This window comes from Mauremys reevesii, linkage group 12 (genome assembly GCF_016161935.1).
Source record: "Mauremys reevesii isolate NIE-2019 linkage group 12, ASM1616193v1, whole genome shotgun sequence".
In the NCBI taxonomy this organism is placed as follows: domain Eukaryota; kingdom Metazoa; phylum Chordata; order Testudines; family Geoemydidae; genus Mauremys; species Mauremys reevesii.
Window position 1 is genome coordinate 34,590,345 of NC_052634.1, and position 24,402 is coordinate 34,614,746.

The window sequence follows — 24,402 nt, forward strand, 5'->3', positions numbered from 1 at the left end:
ATATTACAACTAAGGCACAAAAATTCAACAGCGAGGATGTTTCACCACAGGAACAAGCTACCAAGGAAAGTGGTGGATTCACCATCTCTTTATATCATTCAATGTGTTTGCCCCAAAAGTAGCTATTGTGTCATACAGGAGGCCTCTGATATGCAGGGGGTCAGATGAGATGCTCTAATGGTCTCTTCTGGCCATAAAGTTGACTAATTTCTGAAAAACTGAGGCCTGGTCTACACTAGGACTTTAATTCGAATTTAGCAGCGTTAATTCGAATTAACCGTGCACCCGTCCACACCACGAAGCTATTTAATTCAACATAGAGGGCTCTTTAGTTCGACTTCTGTACTCCTCCCCGACGAGGGGAGTAGCGCTAAATTCGACATGGCTATGTCGAATTAGGCTAGGTGTGGATGCAAATCGACCTTAGTAGCTCTGGGAGCTATCCCACAGTGCACCACTCTGTTGACGCTCTGGACAGCAGTCTGAGCTTGGATGCTCTGACCAGCCACACAGGAAATGCCCCGGGAAAATTTGAATTCCTTTTCCTGTCTGGCCAGTTTGAATCTCATTTCCTGTGTGGACATCGTGGTGAGCTCAGCAGCACTGGCAACGATGCAGAGCTCTCCATTAGAGGAGTCCAGGGAATCCCAGAGTAGAAAGGGGTCCCCAGCATGGACTGACCGGGAAGTCTTGGATCTCATTGCTGTGTGGGGCGATGAGTCTGTGCATTCGGAGCTGCGCTCCAACAAACGGAATGCAAAGACCTACGAGAAGGTCTCCAAAGCCATGGCACTCAGAGGATACAGCCGGGATGCAATGCAGTGCCGCGTGAAAGTCAAGGAGCTGAGACAAGGCTACCAAAAAATCAAAGCAGCAAACGGACGCTCCGGAGCCCAGCCCCAGACATGCCGCTTCTACGAGGCACTGCATGCCATTCTTGGTGGGTCTGCCACCACTGCCCCACCAGTGTCCGTGGACTCTGAGGATGGGATAGTGTCGACGGCCAGTTCCTCGGCGATGTTCGCAGACGGGGAAGATGAGGAAGGAGATAAGGAGGGGGGGGCAGTCGACAGCGCTTACAACGCTGATTTTCCAGACAGCCAGGATCTCTTCATCACCCTCACTGAGATCCCCTACCAACCCTCCCCAGCCGTTACCCCGGACCCTGAATCAGGGGAAGGATCAGTCTGTAAGTGCTTTAAACATGTTAACATTTATTTTTAATGGAGCAGGAATAGTTACTAGTTGAAAAGAAGGTCAACATATATGGGGATAGAACAGAAATCCTCTTGGGATATCTCCGAGAAGCTCTCCTGGAGGTAATCGAAAAGCCTACGCATGAGGTTCCTGGGGAGAGCTGCCTTATTGGGTGCTCTGAAGTAGCACACTTTTCCGCGCCAGGCTTTCATCTGGTACTCCGGGACCATTGCCTCAACGAGCATGGCAGCATAGGCCCCTGGTTTGTGCTCGCTTTCACGCAGCATGCGCTCTCTATCTCTTTCTGTGACCTCCTCAGGGTGATCTTGCTCGGAGACTCCTGCATTTAATTAGAGTAATTTGTGTACTATTAGTATTGGGAGTGCTTCACTGTTCCTTTGCATAACAATAAGCGTCACTTTACAGCCACGTGGTGGAGGCTGCAGAGTGGCAGCATACAGGGATCTTTCCCAGGGAACAGACGCGAAGGGGTAGAACAGGGGCAGAGTTTATGCTTTCAGGATTGCCTGCAGCAAGAGGACAGTGGTATACATTCACTTTTAAGCAACCAAAAGTCTTTGGCTTACCATGCCTGGCTGCTCCACGGATTCTGCTGTCCTGCCCCGCTTGTCTGATCTGCAGTGCAATCCCCCAGGCAATGAAAGCGAATTCCGAAAATTTGAACTGTCCCTGAGTGAGTGCGCATGAGATAGGTGGTGTGCATGGTCTTGTTCACAGAGACTGACTAGACTATGTTTCTTCTTTGCAAAAATGTATCTTTGTAAGGAATTCACTCCCTTTTTCCCATCACACTGCTGCAACTGTATCCCGACCTGCTCCAGCATGCCCCTCACAGAGGCTGGTGCAGATTAGGCGACGCAAGAAAAAGACACGGGACGAGATGTTCGCTGAACTTATGGGCTGCTCCTGAGCCGAGGCGGCCCAGCAGAGCCAGTGGAGGGAGAACCTTTCCCAGCAGCAGCGCTCACACAGCGAACGGGAGGACAGATGGCGTCTGGAGGACCAGCAGGCGACTCAAACGCTGCTTGGACTAATGAGGGAGCAAATGGACACGCTCCGGCGCCTTGTGGATGTTCTGCAGGACCACAGGCAGGAGGACAGAGCCCCCCTGCACTGTATCTGCAACCGCCCTCCCCTGCCACAAAGTCCAATACCCCCCCTCACCCAAAATAACAAGAAGGAGGTGCGCCAATGGCCGTGAACACTGTCATTCCACCCCAGCACAGTGCTCTAGTACCAAAAAGCTCTCATACCCTAAATTTTGAAAAGTCCTTCCCTTTCTGGGTCACCCAAGGCCAAATCCCAGTTTCATCCCCTAACTGTGTAGTTGATTATTAAAAATAGTTTGCTGTTCATTACTGTTTCCGTCATGTTTCTTTGAAGAAGACTTTGTGTGAAGCGGGGGGAGGGCTTTGGTAATTGCATAGCACAGTCACCATTACCAGGGTACAGACACGGGGGCAGGATCTACAGCAGGTCAGCAGGTCACAGCACACAGTGTCACACAGCAGGTCTCACACATACAATGCAGTCACTAGGCACCCTGGTCAGTCTGACAGTAGAGCAGCTCCCTGCAGAAATGCTGTCTGCTGCCCCAGGGTCCTAGCACCTGCCACCCACAAATGGCAAGGCAGGCTGCCCTTACCCTGCCCTTCCACCATAGCCCTGAGCCTCTCCAATGCCCCAAACCCTCAGCCCCAGCCAGAGCCCTCATCCCCCTACACCTCCTCCCCCTTCCCACACACCCCGCACCCCTTCCTACACCCCCAGCCTAGAGCCTGCACTCCTCACCCCTTCCTGCACACCCACCTGTAACCGTCCTCCCCCCAGTCCTCCCCCGCCACAAGGCCACATAGCCCCCGCACACAGAGTCCCGAAAAGGAGGGATGGCAGGCTCCGTTGAAACAACCAGTCCGGGACTGCAGACGGCTCTAGGAGCAGGAGCCTGTCATTCTTCGAGTGCAGAAGCGGTGTTAACATCACTGCACACCGTACCCACCACAGTCTGCGTCCCTGTTTCAACCCTTTAACGTGAATTCATTAGTAAAGAAAACGTTGTTAATTAACAATATTCCATTAACTTTATTTTTAAACGTGTGTTGGAAGGGGGGAAACGTGGTGAACGGGGTATGTAACCGCAAAAGAAAGTCAACAGTAACTGAAACAGGGGCAGGTTCAGCTTCTCTGTAAAGAAACTGAACAGTTACAGGTTACCCTGCAACCTGAGGAATCTATCTTTCAAAGCCTCTCAGATGCACAGTGCTTCCTGCTGGGCTCTTCTAATTGCACGGCTCTCTGGCTGAGCATAATCAGCAGCCAGGCGATTTGCCTCGACCTCCCATCCCGCCATAAAGGTCTCCCCCTTGCTCTCACAGAGATTGTGGAGCACACAGCAAGCAGCAATAACAATGGGGATATTGGTTTCGCTGAGATCAGAGCGAGTCAGTAAGCTCCGCCATCTCCCCTTGAGACGTCCGAAAGCACACTCCACCACCATTCTGCACTTGCTCAGCCGGTAGTTGAAGACTTCCTTGTCAGTGTCCAAGGCGCCTGTATAGGGCTTCATGAGCCAGGGCATTAGCGGGTAGGCTGGGTCCCCGAGGATCACTGTAGGCATCTGCACATCCCCAACAGTTATTTTGTGGTCCGGGAAGAAACTACCTTCCTGCAGGCATCTAAACAGCCCAGAGTTCCTGAACACACGCGCGTCATGAACCTTGCCTGGCCACCCGACGTTGATGTTGGTAAAACGTCCCCTATGGTCCACCAGTGCTTGCAGCACCATTGAAAAGTAGCCCTTTCGGTTAATATACTGGCTGGCCTGGTGGGCCGGTCCCAGGATAGGGATGTGAGTCCCATCTATAGCCCCACCGCAGTTTGGGAATCCCATCGCGGCGAAGCCATCTATGATGACCTGAACGTTTCCCAGGTTCACTACCTTTGAGAGCAGGAGCTCAACGATTGCGTGGGCTACTTGCATCACAGCAAGCCCCACGGTAGATTTGCCCACGCCAAAGTGGTTCGCTACTGACCGTTAGCTGTCTGGTGTGGCAAGTTTCCAGAGGGCTATGGCCACTTGCTTCTGCACACTCAGGGCTGCTCGCATCCGGGTGTCCTTGCACTTCAGGGCAGGGGACAGTAAGTCACACAGTTCAAGGAAAGTGCCCTTACGCATGCGGAAGTTTTGCAGCCACTGTGATTCATCCCAGACCTGCAGCACTATGTGGTCCCACCAGTCCGTGCTTGTTTCCCGGGCCCAGAATTGCCGTCCCATAGCATGAACGTGACCCATTGCCACCATGATCTCCACGGCGCGGCGTACCATGCTTTGTGAGAGGTCTGTGCCACTCTGTGACTTCATGTCCTCACCGTGGTGCCAGAGCCTCCTCGCCCGATTTCTCAGCATCTGACTGTTGAAGAGGTGTACGATAAGGTGCGAGGAGTTGACAATGGCCATAAGTGCAGTGATGATCGCAGCGGGCTCCATGATCGCAGTGGAGTGCTGTGGCGTCCGCGCTGTCACTAACAGGAAAAGTGCGCGAACTGATTTCCCGCCGGCGGGAGTGACGGTTGAATGCTGACAGTTACCCAAGACCACCCTTGACACAGTTTTCCCCCCAGCATGCATTGGGGGGAAATCCCAGAATTCCAATGGGCAGCGGGGAGTGCGGGAACTGTGGGATAGCTTCCCACAGTGCACTGCTTCCAATTTCGACGCTGTCCCCGTTAGTGTGGACTCACAAAGTCGAATTAGTGTCCTTAGTGTGGACGCACAAATTCGACTTTGTAAGGTCGATTCTACAAATTTGAATTAACTTATATCAAACTAATCTGGTAGTGTAGACATACCCTAGGAAAGTGTAACATAAGTGAGAAGAAAAATAGCTTCACCACCTCCCTGGTGGTCTAGTGGTTAGGATTTGGCCCTTTCACTGCCATGGCCTGGGTTCAATTCCTAGTCAGGGAAAAGTGACTTTAAATCAAAACTGCTTCAGTTATTCTTCACTTACAAAATAAACAAATCCATGTTTTTTTCCTGATTCCCCCATCTTCCCAGTGTCTCCATGGCAGGGCTGGCTCCAGGCACCAGCACAGCAAGCAGGTACCTGGGGCGGCCCATGCAAAGGGGAGGCTTCCGCAGCAATTCATCTCTCTCAGAGGGAAGGACTGGAGGCCAAAAGCAGCAGACGTAGAGCTGCAGTTGATTGCAGCTTTTTTATTTTTTTTCCACTTGGGGTGGCAAAAACACTGGATCTGGCCCTGCTCCATGGAAGACAATTTGTTAAATCCCAGATGAGTGGAATTATATCAGTTCTCAGCCTGAGTCCTTAGGTCTTAATCCTGAGGCTATTGTCTCACCATGGGGCCATTTCCCGCCTCTCTTTCCTAGGGAAGCACAATTTTCCTTGCACAGACACAGGAACAGCGAGATCTTTCTCTGTCCCTTGTGCAAAGCAGGGGGCCAAATTCCATGGAAACAATGGACAAGCAGGGGGCCCTGGGCACATCCAGCCCTGGCCGTGAGATGTTCCCTCCCCTCTTTCTTTATGCCCCTGTTGTTATTTCATGGATGGTCTAGGATGGGGAAAAAGCTTAGTTCACTGCAGGTGGAGGGGGAAAGAACCGTGAAAGTCTCAGGCCCCAACACCCGCTACCAGGATCACCGAGGTGCTGGGAATCTGCATGGGAAAGGGACGGTGTGAATTGTCAAGGTGGGGAATGAATAACAATCTACAACTAGATCCACCTCATTAACCACTGACACAGGCTAATCCTGCTGCTGATAGAAGGGAAACTGGGAGTGATTCTTTGCTGTTCAGCCATGGAAACAGTGACCCAATTGCACCACAGTGAATGTGCTGGGGAAAGCTGGACTTCACAAGCAGATGGAAATAGCAGATCCTAGAAATACCTGGAGCTTCCCACAGCACTGCTGCCACCAGCAGCCCCTCCCCTCCCATTATCTTCCAGCAGGGGGTGGTAGCACCCCCCACCCAATGCGGGGGAGAGGGCTGAGTGTATCACTGCGCCCTGAGCCCAGGGCACCCACTCTCTCTGCCCCACACATCGAATCTGGCCCTGCTGCAAAGTGACCCTAAGAACCAGAAGCCTTCAGGACCGCAGGTTTGGCCGTCAGAGCAGGGAATGTGTCCCCCATGCTGCTGTTAGGCCACTGGATGCTCTGGGAATAGGACAGCTCTGAGTGTAACCTGCAACCCGTTTAGGGATGTAGCTCTGTGGTAGAGCACATGCTTTGCATGTATGATGGTCCTGGGTTCAATCCCCAGGTTCCTTTCTTCACCCTGCTGCTTTGCTCATGCCTAGAGGGGATGTGGCCCAGCAGTCTCCCTGCAGGAGTTTCAATCCTACTCAGTGAGGGGCAAGTGCCAATTGCATGGAAGGTCTGAGGGGGTTTCTGCTCCTAAGTCACCTTGGTACATGTAAGATTCCCACCCGCTGTGCTGCTTGGGACAAGGATAGATGAGAAGGGTGAATCCTCCAGTCATTCATTCATTCATGCCCGTCACCCCAACTGGGGTATGGGCCACCAACCACAGATCTCCATAGTCTTCTATCCTGGGCCATTCGCTCTAGCTGGTTCCAGGTATAGCCCATTTTTTTGCTATCAACCTGAAGGTCGCGTCGCCAGGTATTTCTTGGGCGGCCTCTTTTCCGCTTGCCTTGGGGGTTCCACTGCAGTGCCTGTCTGGTGATGTTGGTTGGCTGCTTGCTGTCAACAGTTGTCTCTGTCCAGCTTGCGTCCATCTTGTCTCGCTAATGCCTAGTAAGGTCAGGTTGTTGCTCTTCATCTCTGCTGCAACCTGCGCCGTCTTTCCTGACTCGTACATGGTCCTCACATTCCATGTGCCGATGGTAATCCTCCTGGTTGTAAGAAGGGTGATCGGCTTAGTGGCTTCCTTGTGGCTTTCACCACCCAGCGTCATGCATCTTCGAGTTGAAGACCCTTCTTTTTCCAGGCTAAAAGTCTCTGTTAACTCTATTGTTGGCGTTTCTGTAGCAAGCTGATTTTTACAGGGTGGAGTTGCTAGCCCCACGCCCAACCCTCCTCCTTTACCCTGACTTGGGACAGGCAGATGGCCCCAAAGGACCTCTCTGGTGGAGTTGAATCCTCCAGTGCTGGAGGGAAAGGTCCCATCTGCACAGACTGAGAGGCCAGGAAACACAGGGGCAGTCAGTGCTCAGACAGGAGAGAGGTCAGTGATGTACACCCAGCAGGGGACACTGTCTTTTTGAGTATCACAGGGGCAGCTGTGTTAGTCTGGATCTGTAAAAAGCAACAGAGTCCTGTGGCACCTTATAGACTAACAGACGTACAGAAGCATAAGCTTTCGTGGGTGAATCCCCACTTGGTCAGATGAATGGAGAGGAAATTCTGTGCCTGGCTAGCCAACTACAAAAGCAGTTTCTCCTCCCTTGGTGCTCACACCTCAACTGCTAGAAGGGGGCCTCATCCTCCCTGATTGAACTAACCTCCTTATCTCTAGACTGAGTCTTACCTGCATATTTATACCTGCCCCTGGAAATTTCCATTACATTCATCTGACGAAGTGGGGATTCACCCACGAAAGCTCATGCTCCAATACGTCTGTTAGTCTGTAAGGTGCCACAGGACTCTTTGTCTTTTTGAGGCAAGTGCAGCTTGCTTGGGATGGTGCTGATGATGGATAGAAAAAAGGCTGGAGTCAATGACAGATGAGACCACAGAAGGGGAAGGGGCATGGCAGCCCCACAGAAGGTCCTGGGTGCTCAGATGCCCCGGTTATTGCACCCTGGCCTGTCCTAGAGAGAGAAAAGACACAGCGGGACCCAGCCCCCCTACAGTGATCCCATGACCAAGAACCTGGTTGGGAGTGGGGTGAAGGTTCCCGCTGGGCAAAGGGGAGCTGAAATCCCTCGGTGTCCTGGAATTTAAGCAACGGAAGCTTCAAACCCTGCACGGGTGTGGGCTGAGGTGCATCAGCAGAAGGTTGGGCTGGACAGGGGCGGCAGGTTTGTATAATATTTGGTGGTGCCCAGAATGGGACCAAGTCCTGCCCCACACCCCACACACACCTGCCTAAGGCTCTGGGGTGGAGTTTGCTGAGGGAGGGAGAGGGGCTGGGCTCTGGGAGAGAGTTTGGGTGCAGGGTCTGGGCTCAGTCAGGGGGTTGGGGTGGAGGAGAGTGTGCAGCTGTGGGAAGAACAACTTGGGATTGCTTGGGGAAGCCACCTTTAAAAACACAAGTGTAACATGCTAGTTACATTTTAATAAGACCAAATTAAATGGTGCAGGACAGAGCCATCTATAGTCTATTGTCCTGGTCAATGGGAGCCATCAAGAGTCCAAACCACTATTAATGGCCCACAATTTGCATCATTACAACAGGACCTCAGCGTTATAGTTCATATTTCTAATTTCAGATCCAAGAATGATCAGTTCATACAAATAGGATGAACACACACAGTAGATTATAAGCTTTGTAATGATACCTTACAAGAGACCTTTTGCATGAAGCATAGTCCAGTCACTTTATATTCACACTCATTAGCATATTTTCATAAAATCCTATGGAGTGCAACGTCACAGCAGGGAAAGGGTTTTACTGCGGCACCTGGGAGCAGTTGAGTTTCATGTTCAGGCTGTGGGATGAGTTCCTCCAGGTTTCTCGTAAGCACACAGGGACCTTCGCGGGTGCTCTCGATACAGGAATGGCCCAGACATGATAAAGTGATGGGAACTGCATTTTCCTTTTTTATTTCTGTATTTCCAATGACATTTCTGTTTGTGATTTCGTTTTGTTTTGTACAACTGTGTTTTCTCCTGGATTTGATATTTAACGAAAAAAAGAATATGGCCTCAAGGCACCAGATGGAGGAGCAGGCTGGGGCTAGGATTGCTGAGAGAGCGAGAGTAGCAGGTTTTCTGTATTGTTTCCTGCCCTCATTTTTCTTGACTAGTTTCTGTTCTGTACAAAATTTGCCAAATTTTCACATGTGAGCCTGGCTAGCTCAGTTGGTAGAGCTTCAGACTTTTAATCTGAGGGTCCAGGGTTCAAGTCCCTGGTCAGGCAAAGAAACACTTTCCCCCTATGACACACCTGAAGAGTTTCAGAAGGACTTTCCTTGACTCTAGTTTTTCCTTTTCAGGACATGGCCTTTCCTAGGAAGGGCCCTTTACTGCCTGGGACTGAAGGTGCTACTGCCTCACCTGTCCACTGGCCTCACAGTCTGGAGGAAGAAAGGCCTCTGGGCCTGCAGCAAAGTGCTGGGTGCTGACTTTTTGAGCAAATGCAGGGCTGGCCAGAGAGGCATGTTCCCATTGAGTCCTCCCTGCCAGAAAAAATTGTCACCACAGACAGGGGCGGCTCCAGGCCCCAGCACGCCAAGCGCATGCTTGGGATAGCAAGCCGCGGGGGGTGCTCTGCCGGTCACCGCGAGGGTGGCAGGCAGGCTGCCTTCGGTGGCATGCCTGCAAAGGGTCCACTGGTCCTGCGACTTCGGCGGACCTCCCGCAGGCTGCTGCCGAAGGCAACCTGCCTGCTGTGCTTGGGGCGGCAAAATGCCTAGAGCTGCCCCTGCCCACAGAGTCGTCCCTGCTGGAAGTCTACAGTAATCAACAGGTGCTGTGCTGGTCCCATGGTGTAAGGGCCAGCACTCAGGACTTTGAATCCTGCAATCTGAGGTGAAGTCTCAGTGGAATCTGAGACCAATTCCTGTGCCACAAATCCTGCTGGGTCTTCCAAGGCTCTGTCTTGCTTTCTCAAAGGCCATGAAAGCCACTACAAAAGGGTTTTTCCTCCTGCTGATAATAGCTCGCCTTAACTGATCACTCTCATTATAGTGTGTATGGCAACACCCAATTTTTCATGTTCTGTGTGTAATATATATCTATATCTATATCTATATCTATATATATATCTTTCTGCTGTATTTTCCACTGCATGCATCCAATGAAGTTGGTTTTAGCCCACGAAAGCTTATGCTCAAATAAATTTGTTAGTTTCTAAGGTGCCACAAGTACTCCTTGTTCTTTTTGCAGATAAATTAATGGAGGTTAAGTCCATGAATGGCTATTAGCCAGGATGGGTAAGGAATGGTATCCCTAGCCTCTGTTTGTCACAGGCTGGAGATGGATGGCAGGAGAGAGATCACTTGATCATTGCCTGTTAGGTTCACTCCGTATGGAGCACCTGGCATTGGCCACTGTTGGCAGATAGGATGTGGGGTTGGATGGACCTTTGGTCTGACCCAGTGTGGCCATTCTTATGTCCTTATGAAGGAAGGGGCAGAGCATTGCAACAATGTTTCTGTAGTGTAGTGGTTATCATGTTTGCCTAACGCACAAAAGGTCCTTGGTTTAAAACCAGGCAGAAATATGCTGGCTTACTTTTCCCAGCTCCTCCTGGCCTGTCCCTGCTGTTGTAGGAGCAGCAGTGATTTCTATGCTCAAAAGGTCTGTTATACTTCTCCCACCCCCACTTTTGTCTCCTCTCCCTCTCTGAATGCCTCTGAAGTGGTTTTCCCCATCCCGCTCCCTCCTGGAATGCTCGTGGGATGAATGGGCTGGTTGAAGAGCAGAAGAGCTTCCAGGTAGACAAGGTGTCTGGGACTCTAATTAGGCAGCACTCACACACCCAGAGCATGGACACTGCCCAAGGTGGAGTGTGACCAACCAGATGCAGCCAAGTCATCTCTAGTCACAGGCCATGAGATGCAGGCCCTTAAAAGGGGGAGAGGCCCTGTGCTCAGGAGAGCACTCACAAGCTTGTACCTCCAGTGAATGCCCTTTGCCCGGACCGCCTGGCCAGTGGTTCTCTGCGTTGTATTTCATTGTGCCTCAGGAAGACTTACCTTCATCGCACCGTCCATAGCTGCGCTGTGGGACACTTACCTTGCCGAATCCTGACATCTTCACTGCTGTGCCTGTCCTGGGAGCGTGAATATGCGAGTGTGAGTGTGACACCCCCACCGCCCCCCGCTTCTTCTTTTGAGCTTAGCTGTCATTATAACAAATGTGCTGCTTTCTGCCAAACTCTGGTGGGTCATTAGTCCTCCCTACACTTACTAACTGACCCAATTTTGGGTAACACCTGTGATAAACTCAACCCCTGCAGGACAGAGGGTGATGAAATGAGCTGAGAAAAAGCCTTGGCATCAGCAGGGGAAAGCTAGAGGATCTGGGCCAGTCACCTTTTGAAGCCTCGTGGCTTGGTCTCCTCTGCCCTTGGAGGTTGGCCTACGGCAGCCGGTTCTTCCTGCTGGCCTCCTTTGTGTGACTTGCCAAAGGAGGAAGTGAGGCAGGAATGGGGCAAAAGAGGAAAGTCGAGCTGAGGAAGGCAGGGCAGAAGCTAAGCGCCTCAGTGCGGCTAAGTGGGGTTAGTAGAGCACCACCATTCGTTCTGCAAAGCCTGGGGAGGTGCGGTTGGCTGCTGGGAGGCAGAATCTTGTGCCTGCCTCTTGGCTTCCCAGGGATGGCTACTTGCATCCCCGGAGAAGAAGGATGGTTTTGGGTGAAAAGAAGACAAGCAAAGCTCTGGGAGGAAATTTGGGTGCGCGGTGCTGGCTCTGCGCTGGGAGAGGGGTTTGGGGTGCAGGAAGGGTGGCGCTTACCCCGGGCACTGCAGCTCCCAAAGTGACTGGTACACACAACCCTGCGGCAGCAGCTCCTAGGTGGGCGGGGCCAAGGGGTCTCCATGCGCTGCTGCCTGCAGGCGCTGCCCCCAGAGCTCCCATTGGCTGCAGTTCCTGGCCAATGGGAGCTGCAGAGTTGGTACTTGGGGCAGGGGCAGCGCATGGAGACACTCCCCCCACGCCAGGGGATGCTGGGACATGCCGGCCATTTCTGGGAGTGGCGCGGAGGGATGGAGGCAGAGTGGGCAGGGAGCCACCTCAATGCTGCTGGCACATCTCTGCACACCCACTGGGGGGAGGGGAGCAGAGGGCCTCCATGTGCTGCCTGGGGTAGGGGCAGTGCGCAGAGCTGCCTCCCCTCCTGGGTCTATTACAGGAGTGGGTGGGTGGGGTCTTTTGGCCTGCAAGGTGCAGCAGGTCAGACTAGATGATCACACTGGTCCCGTCTGACCGTAAAGGCTCTGACTCTAAAAGGGAAGTAAAGGGAAAAAAATAAAAAATAAACCAAACATTGTAATACCAGGATGACTCCACCTGCTCATTGTATAGTCCTGCCCCTTTCTTCCTCCACTGGGTGTTTAATGACCTGCAGGACATTGATTCTCTCCTTCCATTGCTAAACTGATACAATGTGACTGAAATTAAACCAATTCCCAGCAGCGAAAACATCATATCCTTGCATTGGCTGGGAATTAAACCCAGGTCAACTGCTTGGAAGGTAGCTATGCTCACCACTATACCACCAATGCATCTGGCAAAAGTACCACTTATGCTTGCCCAATGAGGCTAGACCAGAATTGAGGCGTTTTACTACCTGTTAAAATGTACTGGAGTCTCATCACTAAAAAAAAACTACCTCTATCATCACCTGGGTTTGAACCATCAGCCTCTCAATTAGGTCACCAAAGTGGTTAATCACAGACACAGGTAACTACCCTACTTCCCAAGCTTGTCTATGAAGCACCTACAGGGGCACACCTGGCTAGTGAGGGAGGCACAGTGCTGGGGTTATGAGTTCAGGCCTCACCCAAAGCATCAGTTTTGATTAGTTCTGGAGCTTCCCCCACTCACTTTGTCTAATCCACATGGAAAGTGCCAGACAAGGGTGATGAGAGTAAATTCTAAACTCTGAAATGCGGAGGTTGGCCCAGGGATTAGAATAAGGGGTTTGAAGAGAAAAAGCTCTAAGGATATAAAACCAGACAGTCTCCAGGGGCAGGTACGGTACAACGCCTCAACAGGGAGCCATTTCGGGGAGGGGGTTTCACGTCCTCTGTTCAATGTCCTGAGGGGTATTTTAAGATGAAGGTAACACCATGGCTAACAGTTCACTGGCACATCCTGGGTTAAAGAAAGGAAGGGACTTGGGTTAACAGTCGGAAGATTTGTGTTACCGTCACTGTCTGACCCCCCTTCAGTGCAGAGGTTTGTGCTTTGTTGGGTGGAACGCACAGACTCCTGGAGAGCAGGGGCAGCTGTTTCCATGGCAGAGAGCCTGGCACTTAGGGGACTTTCTACACTTGCTGTTTTGAAGCAATTCAATAAAATAACGGTGGAGCTACAATGTCCAGTCCAAAATTTCAGCCCCCCCGGTGCAAAAATGCTATTTTAGGATCTAAACAGGAGGCTTCCGGCGCTAGGACACCTGACCAGAGAGCTTAGTGGGGGGGTGTAAGAGCTGCTGACTCTGAGGGTCCTGGGCTAAATCCACTTGCAGGTGGAAGTGTTTTGATTTACTTGATGGATAATGAGCACCAGCTACCAGGAGAGAAGCCCTGCGAACTTGCTGCCACTCCAGCTGCTGCCCCGGCGGGGGGAGCCCCAGGGGGCCTGCTGCTGCTCCGGCCACCCCAGGAGTGCTGCCAGGGGCCACCGAGCTGCGGCTGCTCCTGCCGCCCGCGGAACCACAGGAGGGAGATGATTTTTTGACAGTGACGGACGCCTCGTCCTAAAGGCCTTTGTCTGCCCCTTCTAGTGACTGCTTGGTACAGGAATGCAGCCCTCACTCCTGGGGCTCTCCTGGGGAAATAATGTTCCTGTGCAAAACACGAAAGCTTTTGACAGAAAGGAAGAAAAGGAAATGGCCACACGATGGGACTAGGACATAAGGAATGAAACACAAGATGCTTCTCCCATGTGCATTGACTTTGAACCTTGTTGTTTGCGGTGTTGTTGTATCCACGTTGGTCCTAGGACACGAGACACAAGGGGGAGGGGGTCACATAATATCTTTTAAAGGACCAAGGAAGGGAGTATTATTTACTCCTTCTCATAACACAAGAACTAGGAGGGGTCACCACATGAAATTAATAAGCTGCAGGTTTGAAATGAACACACTTCCCTCAAGCTGCTGGCAATGCTTCTACTAATGCAGCCCAATCTGCTGTTAGCCTTCTTGGCAACAAGGGTGCTGTTGACTCATATCCAGCTTCTCATCCACTGTAATCTCCAGGTCCTTTTCTGAAGAACTGCTGCTTAGCCAGTCGGTCCCCAGGCTGTAGCAGTGCAGGGGATTCTTCCTTCCTAAGTGCAGGACTCTGCACTTCTCCTTGTTGAACCTGCTCAGATTTCTTTTGGCCCAATCCTCCAATTTGTCTAGATCACTCTGGACCCAAACCCTACCCTCCAGCGCTTGGATTCTTTACATGCTTTCACAGAGTGAAGAGCACATGTTCCATGATTTCATATGGCAGAGTGTTATGCTATAGGGAGCTTTCCCTGTGTGAATTTGACAGGTGAATCAACATAGAGACACATTGTGACCCTTCTCAGGGAGCTGAGGGCTGCGAGTTTCCTTGTTGCCACCTGCCACTAGGAAGAGGGAGTTTTGCATTTGGCAGCTGGATGCTAGTGACCAAACTCACCCAGCCCGTCAGGCACTCACGGACCCTCCTCTGAGCTACAGCAGCCACCCTAACCCCTGAGTTCCTTCAATGTGTCCCCCTCTGGGGTCCAGCCCGGATCACCAGATACTCAGAGAAATCCCAGATTCTCTCTACCTGAAGCAATGGTATATCCCAGGTTACTAGTTTTACTGTGGACCACGACTACTGTATCTCACACCGCACTTGAGTATAGTTATCAAACAAGCAGAAATTTATTTAACAACCGATACAGATTTAAACAAACAAATGTGAGTGATGGAAACCAACTGTTACCAACTAAACAAAATCAGAAAATGCAACCTACACTTTTTAATAGTTACCTTTCCTATCTAAGTAGATTCTCACCTCACACTTCAGTCAATTTCACTGATTGCTAGTCCCTAGGCGCCACGGCCCTGCCTTTCATGAAGCGGCACTGGTCGTTAGGAATCTCCTTGGTGAATGGACCCAGAGTGTTTTTCTCCACCCTGTTATGAACTGAATCAGTCTTTTGTCTTTATTCACAGAAAGGACGATCTCCTCATTCTCATATTGTCCTTGTCACTTCCACAGGGTTTCAATGTCTATAATTTGTCTTTGATGGTTTTCCATTGGCTTTTCTGGGTTGGTGCAAAGGCTGACAATGGAGCAACACATCACATAACTGGCTAGCAAGGGACGGGTGCCAATTCCCTCCCACTGGAATGGGCCGTCCCCACCAAGACCTATGATTGGGGTGACTCACTTTCACAACAATACCATATGGGCATAATTTTCCATGTACTTACATTACTCCTTAACCATGACTCGGACACACCTCTCGCAGTGAGTAGGAATGTCAATAATTTACAAGCTTTCAGTAGAGATCTCACTGCTATGCTTCCTGGATAAATATCATAAAAGCAGTGTATTAGGTGTGGGGAGTTTGTCAGGTCTGACACAGGAGTTGCTTGTGAAGAACAGTGACCCCTTTGCCAATTGGCACCAATGAGCTTTTGTCACAGATGCACTGAGCTATACAGTCACATCCTGATAGAACAGAAAGGCCGGCACAAAAAAACAGAGAGAGGAACAATAAGATACTAAAATGACAATGGCTGGAACTCTCCATTTCTCTCAGTCTTTGCATTCATGGGCACTAAGAGCTGTAGCTACAGTTGAGGAGCCAGGCGATCGGACAGCTGGCTCAGCCCTCCATACGAGTAACTTTCTCACATATAGGGAGATGGGTCAAAATTGGAATTGATGTTAAGACTGTGTCTACACTTCAAACACTGGAAATATTCTTCTGACAACCTAACACTGTCTACACTGGGGCTCAGGTCACATTAAGAAGATAGAGGAGAAGTGATGTAAATGCATAAAACACAAGAGAGAACTGTCTCGTCTACGCTAAAGACATTTATTGGTGTAACTATATCTCAGGGGTGTGAAAAATACACACTGGTGAGAAAGATAGTTACACAACCCTCCTCTCCTGTGAAATAACACTACATCAGCAGGAGAGCTTTGCCTGCTAAAATAGCCACCACTGCTTGTAGGGGCTGGACTAAAAGTCCTAGGGAAGAGATTTCTCCCATTGGTGGAGAGCATCTGTAATAGCAGTGCTACAGCTGCACCAACATCAGCTTTATTGTGTAGCCAGAGCGTCAGACACAAAACCTTAGAATCAGGACTCAACATGTGAGTATCCAGAAGTCTGAAATTGGAGCTTGACACATTTATTGCCTCATTGGTTACCATCATTTCTACAGCCTGAAAGTCCTTGTTACCCACTCAGGCAGCCAGTTTGGGATCCACAGGGAAGGACTGTCCTATGAAGCACTCTCTCTTTGGATGCAAACGGTGAAGGATGATTGTTCTCAATCTAACCCTGGTATCCTCTGGAACGGTAATGAGACACACTGAACTAGGAAGTGGAGTTGGACAAAATTTCTTTGGGCCCTAAGGTTTTCCCACACTCACTGCTTTCATAGGTTCTCTTACATGTGTGGATTTTCTGATGCCTAATAAGGTTCCAGCTGCAACTGAAGGTTTTCCTGCACTCACTGCATTCAAAGGGGCTCTCCCCTGTGTGGACAGTCTGATGTCTGATAAGGCTTGAGCTGCGACTGAAGGTTTTCCCACACTCACTGCATTCATACGGCCTCTCCCCTGTGTGGACTGTCTGATGCCTAATAAGGTGCCAGCTGTGACTGAAGGTTTTCCCACACTCATGGCATTCGAAGGGCATCTTCCCCATGTGGATTCTCTGATGTGCAGAAAGGGCTGAGCTCTCAGTGAAGTATTTCCCACACTCACTGCATTTACAGGGCTGCTCCCCAGTGTGGATTCTCTGATGGGCAATAAGGTTTGAGTGGCAATAGAAGGTTTTCCCACACTCACGGCATTTATAGGGCCGCTCCCCAGTGTGGATTCTTTGATGGGCAATAAGGTTTGAGCTGCGAGTGAAGTTTTTCCCACACTCACTGCATTCATAGGGCCTCTCTCCTGTGTGGATTCTCTGATGATCAGAAAGGGCTGATCTTAGAGTGAAGCATTTTCCACATTCATGGCATTTATAGGGCCGCTCCCCTGTGTGGATTCTCTGATGAACAGAAAGGGTTGATCTTCGAGTGAAGATTTTCCCACACTCACTGCATGTATTTTCCCTCTTTCCCATGAGGATTTCCTGCTGTGTTGTGGTTTCCTTGACGCTCTTCTGAGTTCCCCGACAGGAAATAAATTTACCCATTTTCTCTCCTGGCTGGTTTCCCTGCTCTCTTTCTGGTGTGTGCTGAGTCTCGCATGATTTTCCCTGCTCATGACTCTTCGACACATTTCTTTTTGATCTTTGCGATAATTCCCTGTGTTTATCCACTTGCTCAACATTTTCCTGCTGAGAATTCTGCTCCTCTTTCTCACCTACCATTGCGTCACCTGCTGTGATAGAGACAGAAACCTCAGACAGGGATGGAAAGGGGAAGGCCAAACCAAAACAAGTGTGGAAGGGAGGTCAAATAAAAATCAGGAACTGAACTCCCCCAAACTCTTCCCCCAAACAGGAGAGAGGAGGGGATCACAATTGAGCCTCCACATCCCATCCAAATTCACAGGGGGAAGGGAGGAAGCTACTGCCTGGTGTCTGCTAGGATCTACAGGAAGCCATGAACTATATGTACCCTGAGGATATGACCCCTGCTAGAGACAATAATGAACTGAGAGAGCTCCCAAGGGCTTTGTAGGGCATCCCAGATGTTTCCTTCAGGCACTTACAGATTCTGAGTTGGTTTAATGTTTCCTCACCTGTGCAGGGAGCTCTCAGGATCTCTCTTTCCTCTGAACCCTGGAGGTCTGGGACCCATGGCTCTTCCCCTTGTTCCAGCTGGGAGATTAGATGAGGTTTGGAAACTGGAAACCCTGCTCAGATGAAAGAAAACAAAGGAGTTCCGTGGATTTCTTAAGACTTGGTCATAAAAAACACTCTATTAATTTATCTTCAGTGCTTAGTGTGACTTGGTGTGCCTAGGACAGTCTTCACTGAAAATGCCAAGGTCAGGGCAGGCTGACTCCCAGTCAGCACCTAGGTCCGGTACAGTGAGAGGTTATTTAAAAACTCTGCACACATAAACAAAATGTTCTTTTGACCCCAAAGGGTCAGCCACGTTACCAAGTCAGTATGGGTTTGGATCTTACTGAAAATACCATGATGCCAGACAATACTTTAGTATCTAAACTAAAAGTTTAGATAAGAAAGAGAAAGGAACCAGAAACAGAAAGAAAGTTGTTAAATGGGAAAGGAGTCAGATACATTCAGAAATCTATATATCAGCTTCTTAGCAGTATTGGTAAGTTGCCGGCTTGAAAGTCTGTTTGGAACACAGCCACAGCTTGGATGGGTCATCCAGTCCTTTGTTCAAGGCTTCAGTTTGCGTAGGTGCTGACTTTTGGTTTTGCTGGTGGGTGCCCCATCCTGGCTTCGCCCCCTTCTCCAAAGCCCCGCCCCCACTGTACTTCTTCCTGCCCCATCTCCCTAGACTCTCCTGAATGCCGCCTCCTTACCGACCCCCTGCCCTAAATGCCTCCTACCTCCCGCTCACTCCTTTCCACTCCCTCCTGCCGTAGGGGCGAGGGTTCTTGTGCCGGAGGGGGGCTCTGCCAGTTTTGAGGGGAGGCTATTTTCAGCATATTTATACACTTCCAGTGTACTCATTGAAAGTGTGTCTGTAACTGGTATCTCCCTTTCCTGATGTTTCTCAGTTCTTGTTCTCTACCTGGGTCCCTTTTCCCATCTCTTTCTTTCTGCTCCCCACCTCCTGGTGCCTCTGTTTAGTGCCCGCTCCCACCCACGCACTCAAAGCAGCTCTGTCTTCCCCCAAGCTCCACCCACTGTGGACAGCCCAGGAACTGCCCACCCTGAGCCAGAGAGAGAAATTTAATTCAACAGCCCAGCATAGAAATGGCCTATTTATTCATCCGGCTTTATGGCTGCTGTGTCACTCCAGCTCCTCCCAGTGCCCCAGGCTGCAGCCCACCCCCACGTTGAAGCTCGCTCGCTGACTCCCTCACCCACTCTGCAACATTGTGGGCGGGGAGCCCTGGTGGGATCATGGCCAAAGGCAGGGGGAGGGGTTGCTTCCTCCCCCGGGCTGCAGCAGCCCAGCACCCCGCAGGAAGACAAGCTCAGGCATCCCAAGGTGAAGCAGGGCCATGTCTCCTGCCTTGAAGCTCATACAGGGGGGTGAACGCAGCTCCCAGGGAAGAGGAGATGGGGGGTGGATGGATCCAGGGGGAGGAAATCAATCGTTCCCGACACAGATGCTGGTCGGCGCAGGAAGGGATAAACTTCCTCTCGGGGAGGAAAAGCCCCTCAACCAAGCTTGCTCTGGGCAGGGGAGGGGGAGACAGCTTTGAGGGGGGCAAGCGTTACTTTCCCAGGCATGAGAGCCGGCCATGGAGAAGAGCCCACGGGGAGGATGCGGCTAGAAGCACTGGTGGTGTGTTGGCCCCTCTTGTCCCCCCACACATGGGGGAATGGATGCAGAGCCCTGGGACCTGGGTCAGAGCCGTAGGGGCTGGGAGCTCCCAGAGCCCACATGGGAGGATCTGGGCACAGGCAGGGTCCGGGCTGGGAAGGGGGGCTGCTCATCTGCACCTGGGGCTAGGGCTGCAGTGAAGCCCCTCTCCCCTTTGGCCATGGCTGGGCGCACCCAGCTGGCTGGAGCACGGGGAGGGGGCGAGCAGCTGGCCTCAGGTCCAGTTCACTCATCAGACACCAGGGCAAACTTTTCTTAAAGGAGCAATGTCTTTTGGTTTGTCCCCCTGCCCAGCACTAAGGGGGCCCACCGCTGGTTTCTCCTGGCTGGAGGGGGAGCACAGGTCCTGGGGGAGACACAAGGGTGGGCTGAGAATGGCTGGCTCAGTCCTTGAGAAACTCCCCCCCAGCCCGTACTGCCCCCATCAGCCCCCTAGGGCAAGCCGAGAAGCTGCCCAGCCGTCTCCCCCCAGCCCTCTGTCGCGAGGCTCCCCACCCCTAGCCCAGAAGCTGCCAAGCCCTGAAAATTAAAAGGACTCACACACGCCTGCAGTGGAGCTGGGAGCTACAGCAGCTGCAGGGAAAACAGCTGATAGGCCACAGCCAGCCAAAGAGCTGCTGAGGGCTGCTGAGCATGCTAAATAGGGGATTGGCAGTTGCCAACAGCTGAGCTCCCCAGTGGCTGCAGAGCACCCACAGAGTCGGGGCCTATGGCGGTTTGTAGAGAAGTTGCTCCAGAGGTAGGAAGGGGGATTGAAGACAAAATGCAGATGATGCAGCTGCCCTTTATATTCCTTTTGCCATGTGGCTTCTACTTCCTGTGTCCCAAACACAAGCTTCACAGCACAGGGCACGGAAAAGCCTTGGTGGTCTCAGTACACAGGCATATCCCTGCATGTCTTGCTGACTCAATAGGTGTCTCCCCTTGATCCTTTCCATGGATTCATTGTACAGCTGATGACCCTGGATGGGCCATCAAACAGGCTAGGCAGTGCTGATGCCAATAGATCTGGGGGTGTCATCCAGAAACACAGTCCGCAGTCTGGAATACAGATATACCCTACGTATCTATCTCCCACACTACAAAGGTGATACAAACAGAAACAAAATGATCATAGATGGAAAATTATAACATTTCCCCTGACACCTAACATGGCATATCTAGCACAATTCATTGCAATTTTATCAGATTGGTATTAATAATAAAGTAATAACAATATAAAGTGTCTCACAATTCCAGACGGTGTCACACTTAGTAAACCAGTGAATTCCCAGAACCAGCAGCCCAGGTCCTTGAAGACGCAGAACACTCAGCTTAGGAGGGATTGAAATACCCACATGTCTGCTGGGAACACACACAGACAGGCCCTGTGTGTGTCCGTAATCCTATGTTCACTCTTCTGGAAAATTATGATCAATTCTGTACACAGAATGGTTTGTGAAGTATCACTGGAAATTGCACAATCTACTGAATAGTATCCTCCTGTTAAAATGTGTAACAACACTGTATGTAAAGTGATGAGATGTTACTGTATGATATTACAAAAAGTTACAGTTCTGGGGAACACCCACAGACCAGTTCCTCAGAGACAGCAAGGCAAACCGCTGGTCAAACAGCCATTCGCTGGCAGGGGGAAGGTGTGAAGAAGACATTTACATTCCATCACAGGGACACTTGAAACTCATATCTACAACAGACAGCCTGGCACCATGACTCAGCTGAGAACTCAAGTTGTTTCTAATAGAAAGGGCTGAATTATAAAAAGAGGTGAGGAAAATCTCTCTCCCCCCTTTCCCTCTGCCCATGACAAATCCTGAAGAACTGAACTTGGGCAGCAGGGGCAGGTTAGGGGGAGTCCTGGCTGAAAGGGAAACCAGCCTGTCTCAGCACATGGTGAGAGAAACATTTGCTTTGAATCGATTTTAGCTGGTTAACTTACACGTTAGTTTGTGTTTTATCTTTGCATTTCTTTTGTAAACAAGTCTGACTTTTATGCCTCATTACCGGTAGTCACTGAAAAGATTTTTTTCCCGGCAGTTAACAATTTTGTTTTATTGTTTATCTAACCAGTGTGGTTGGATTCAAGTGTGTTGGAAACTCCATTTGGAATAACAAGGCTGGTGCATGTCATTTTCCATTGATGAAATAACAGATTTCATATGTATCAGAGGGGTAGCTGTGTTAGTCTGGATCTGTAAAAGCAGCAAAGAATCCTGTGGCACCTTATAGACTAACAGACGTTTTGCAGCATGAGCTTTCGTGGGTGAATACCCATTTCGTCGGATGCAAGAGCTCTCATTCATATGAGCTCCCATTGTTCAGCAGTGTGCTGGACAGGACAAGATGCGCATTTCTGGGGGAAGTCTGGGAACAGAGAATTTTCTGGGGTTCTCCTGTGCTGCACTGTAATTCGTGAGTCACTGACTAGCAGCACTCAATACTGTGTAGCTGGGAGCGAGTTACATGCTGGAGACTGTGTGTTAACTGCCCAGGAGCGGCTGCTCTCACTGTAAAACAGTGTAAAAGGCACCCCAGCCTGGGGAACTGAGGCGACACAGCTGTTCAACACTCCAGATTGCACTGTGGCTAATGTCACAGACACTCAATTTCAAAGAGGCTCCTAAAACACAGAGAAAGTAAATCCATGTCCCAGAAATCAAAGTCTCCAGAGAGAGGGCAAGTGTCCCTGGCTCTGCTTCTTGCTGACGGAGAGGTCCAGAGACTAGGAGAGAGTCCTGGGGAAGCTGGGAACAGTAACCATGGGCTGGTGGGGTTCAGTGGAGAAAGGGAACAGGAAGGGCAGGGATATCACTGAATGCAGGATCTCAGCAGTACTAGATGTCAGGATAGCACATAGTGCAGCCCATTGGAAAACAATCTCAACTATACATATAAAATGATGGGGTCTAAATTATCTGTTTCCACTCAAGAGAGATTTCGGAGTCACTGTGGATAGTTCTCTGAACACATCCACTCAACGTGCAGTGGCTGTCAAAAAGCAAACAAAAAGTTGGGAATCATTAAGAAAGGGATAGATAATAAGACAGAAAATATCATATCACTTCTCTATGAACCCATGGTACGCCCACATCTTGAATACTGCATGCAGCTGTGGTCTCCCCATCTCAAAGAAGATATATTGGAATTGGAAAAGGTTCAGAAAAGGACAAAACCATGATTAGGGATATGGAACAAACTTCTGTATGAGGTGAGATTAAAAAGACTGGGACTTTTCAGCTTGGAAAAGAGACAAAGGGGGGATATGAGAGAGGTCTATAAGTCATGACTGGCGTGGAGAAAGTGAATAAGTGTTATTTACTCCTCATAACACAAGGACTAGGAATCACCCAATGAAATTAATGGGCAGCAGGTTTAGAACAAACAAAAGGAAGTATTTCTTCACACAACACACAGTCAACCTGTGGAACTCCTTGCCTGAGGAGGTTGTGAAGGCTAGGACTATAACAGGGTTTAAAAGAGAACTGGATAAATTCATGGAGGTTAAGTCCATTAATAGCTATTAGCCAGGACGGGTAAGGAATGGTGTCCTTAGCCTCTGTCTGTCAGAGGGGGGTGATGGATGGCAGGAGAGAGATCGCTTGGTGATTGCCTGTTGGGGTCACTCACTCCGGGGCACCTGGAGCTGGCCACTGCCAGTGGACAGGATACTGGGCTAGATGGACCTTTGCTCTGACCCAGTACGGACATTCTTATGTTCTTACGTTACGCTGGACCTAAGCCCCAGTTTTACTTGAGCAAACAGGAGATATTTGACACTGTGCGATACGGCTCCTGTGCGCTGTTCCCAAAGTGTTCTGCAGCAGGGGAGGGTCTGTGGCAGTGTGTGTGTCACTGGCATATTGGGGTGATGCAGAGACAGGACAGAGCAGAGGTGGCATAGGGGGGTGGCATGAACCATCTCTCTTCATTTCCCCTTCCAAGAACCAAGGGGACAGGAATCCTTACCCAGTGAGGTCACATTCTCATAGTTCTCCTGCATGACGTCTCTGTAGAGGGCTCTCTGAGTGGGGTCCAGCAGAGCCCCCTCTTCCCTGGTGAAATACACAGCCACCTCCTCGAAGGTCACTGACCCCTGAAAGAGCAAGAGTCCAGCACTCAGTACCTGCTGCACCACTCACACTTTCAATCAAATGGAAGCTCTGGTGGATTGCAGTCAACAGAGTCCCACCCCAGCCCGCTCAGAGAATCCTGGAAACACCAGGGTGAGGGGATGAAGCAAGAGCCCCTTGTCTCTCCCAGCAGATCCATCACACTCCTACTAGCCACAGACTGATACAGGGGATGGAGCCTCTAGCAGGGTCCAGGTAGAGCTCCCTGGTAGGAAGCCCAATAACCGCCTCATTGTGAGGAGCTGGATATGAAGGGCGGGGCAGCTCCCCTAAACCTGACTGGTGGGTGCCCCCTTCATATCTCACAGCAGCCGCTGGTTAGTCGGGTCAGGCTCCAGCACCAGGAGTCTGGTCAGTTTTCCTAGCCCCATGTAGGTGGGTTATTTTCTGTTCCAGAACTGAGGGCATTTCAACCTCCTAATCTCATGGGTCTGCTCCTAGAGTCTAGGCCATTTATTAAACAACTCCCAGCAGGTTTGCCACAATCTGTCCTTCTCCCTTTCCCACCCTGTGCATTTCCTGCCCCGCTCCAACCTCCAAACC

General features: G+C 50.6%; 1 protein-coding gene and 3 non-coding genes across 4 annotated transcripts in view; 3 read left to right on the plus strand and 1 right to left on the minus strand.

Moving 5' to 3' along the window:
- Positions 1 to 24,402, plus strand: part of LOC120375390 (zinc finger protein 420-like) — a 141,169-nt gene that overhangs the window by 99,662 nt on the left and 17,105 nt on the right. The window lies entirely within an intron of this gene.
- On the plus strand, positions 5,114 to 5,185 carry TRNAE-UUC. The gene has a single exon. It is a non-coding gene; the product is annotated as a tRNA-Glu (tRNA).
- Positions 9,218 to 9,290, plus strand: TRNAK-UUU. Its single transcript has one exon. It is a non-coding gene; the product is annotated as a tRNA-Lys (tRNA).
- Positions 12,528 to 12,599, minus strand: TRNAG-UCC. The gene has a single exon. It is a non-coding gene; the product is annotated as a tRNA-Gly (tRNA).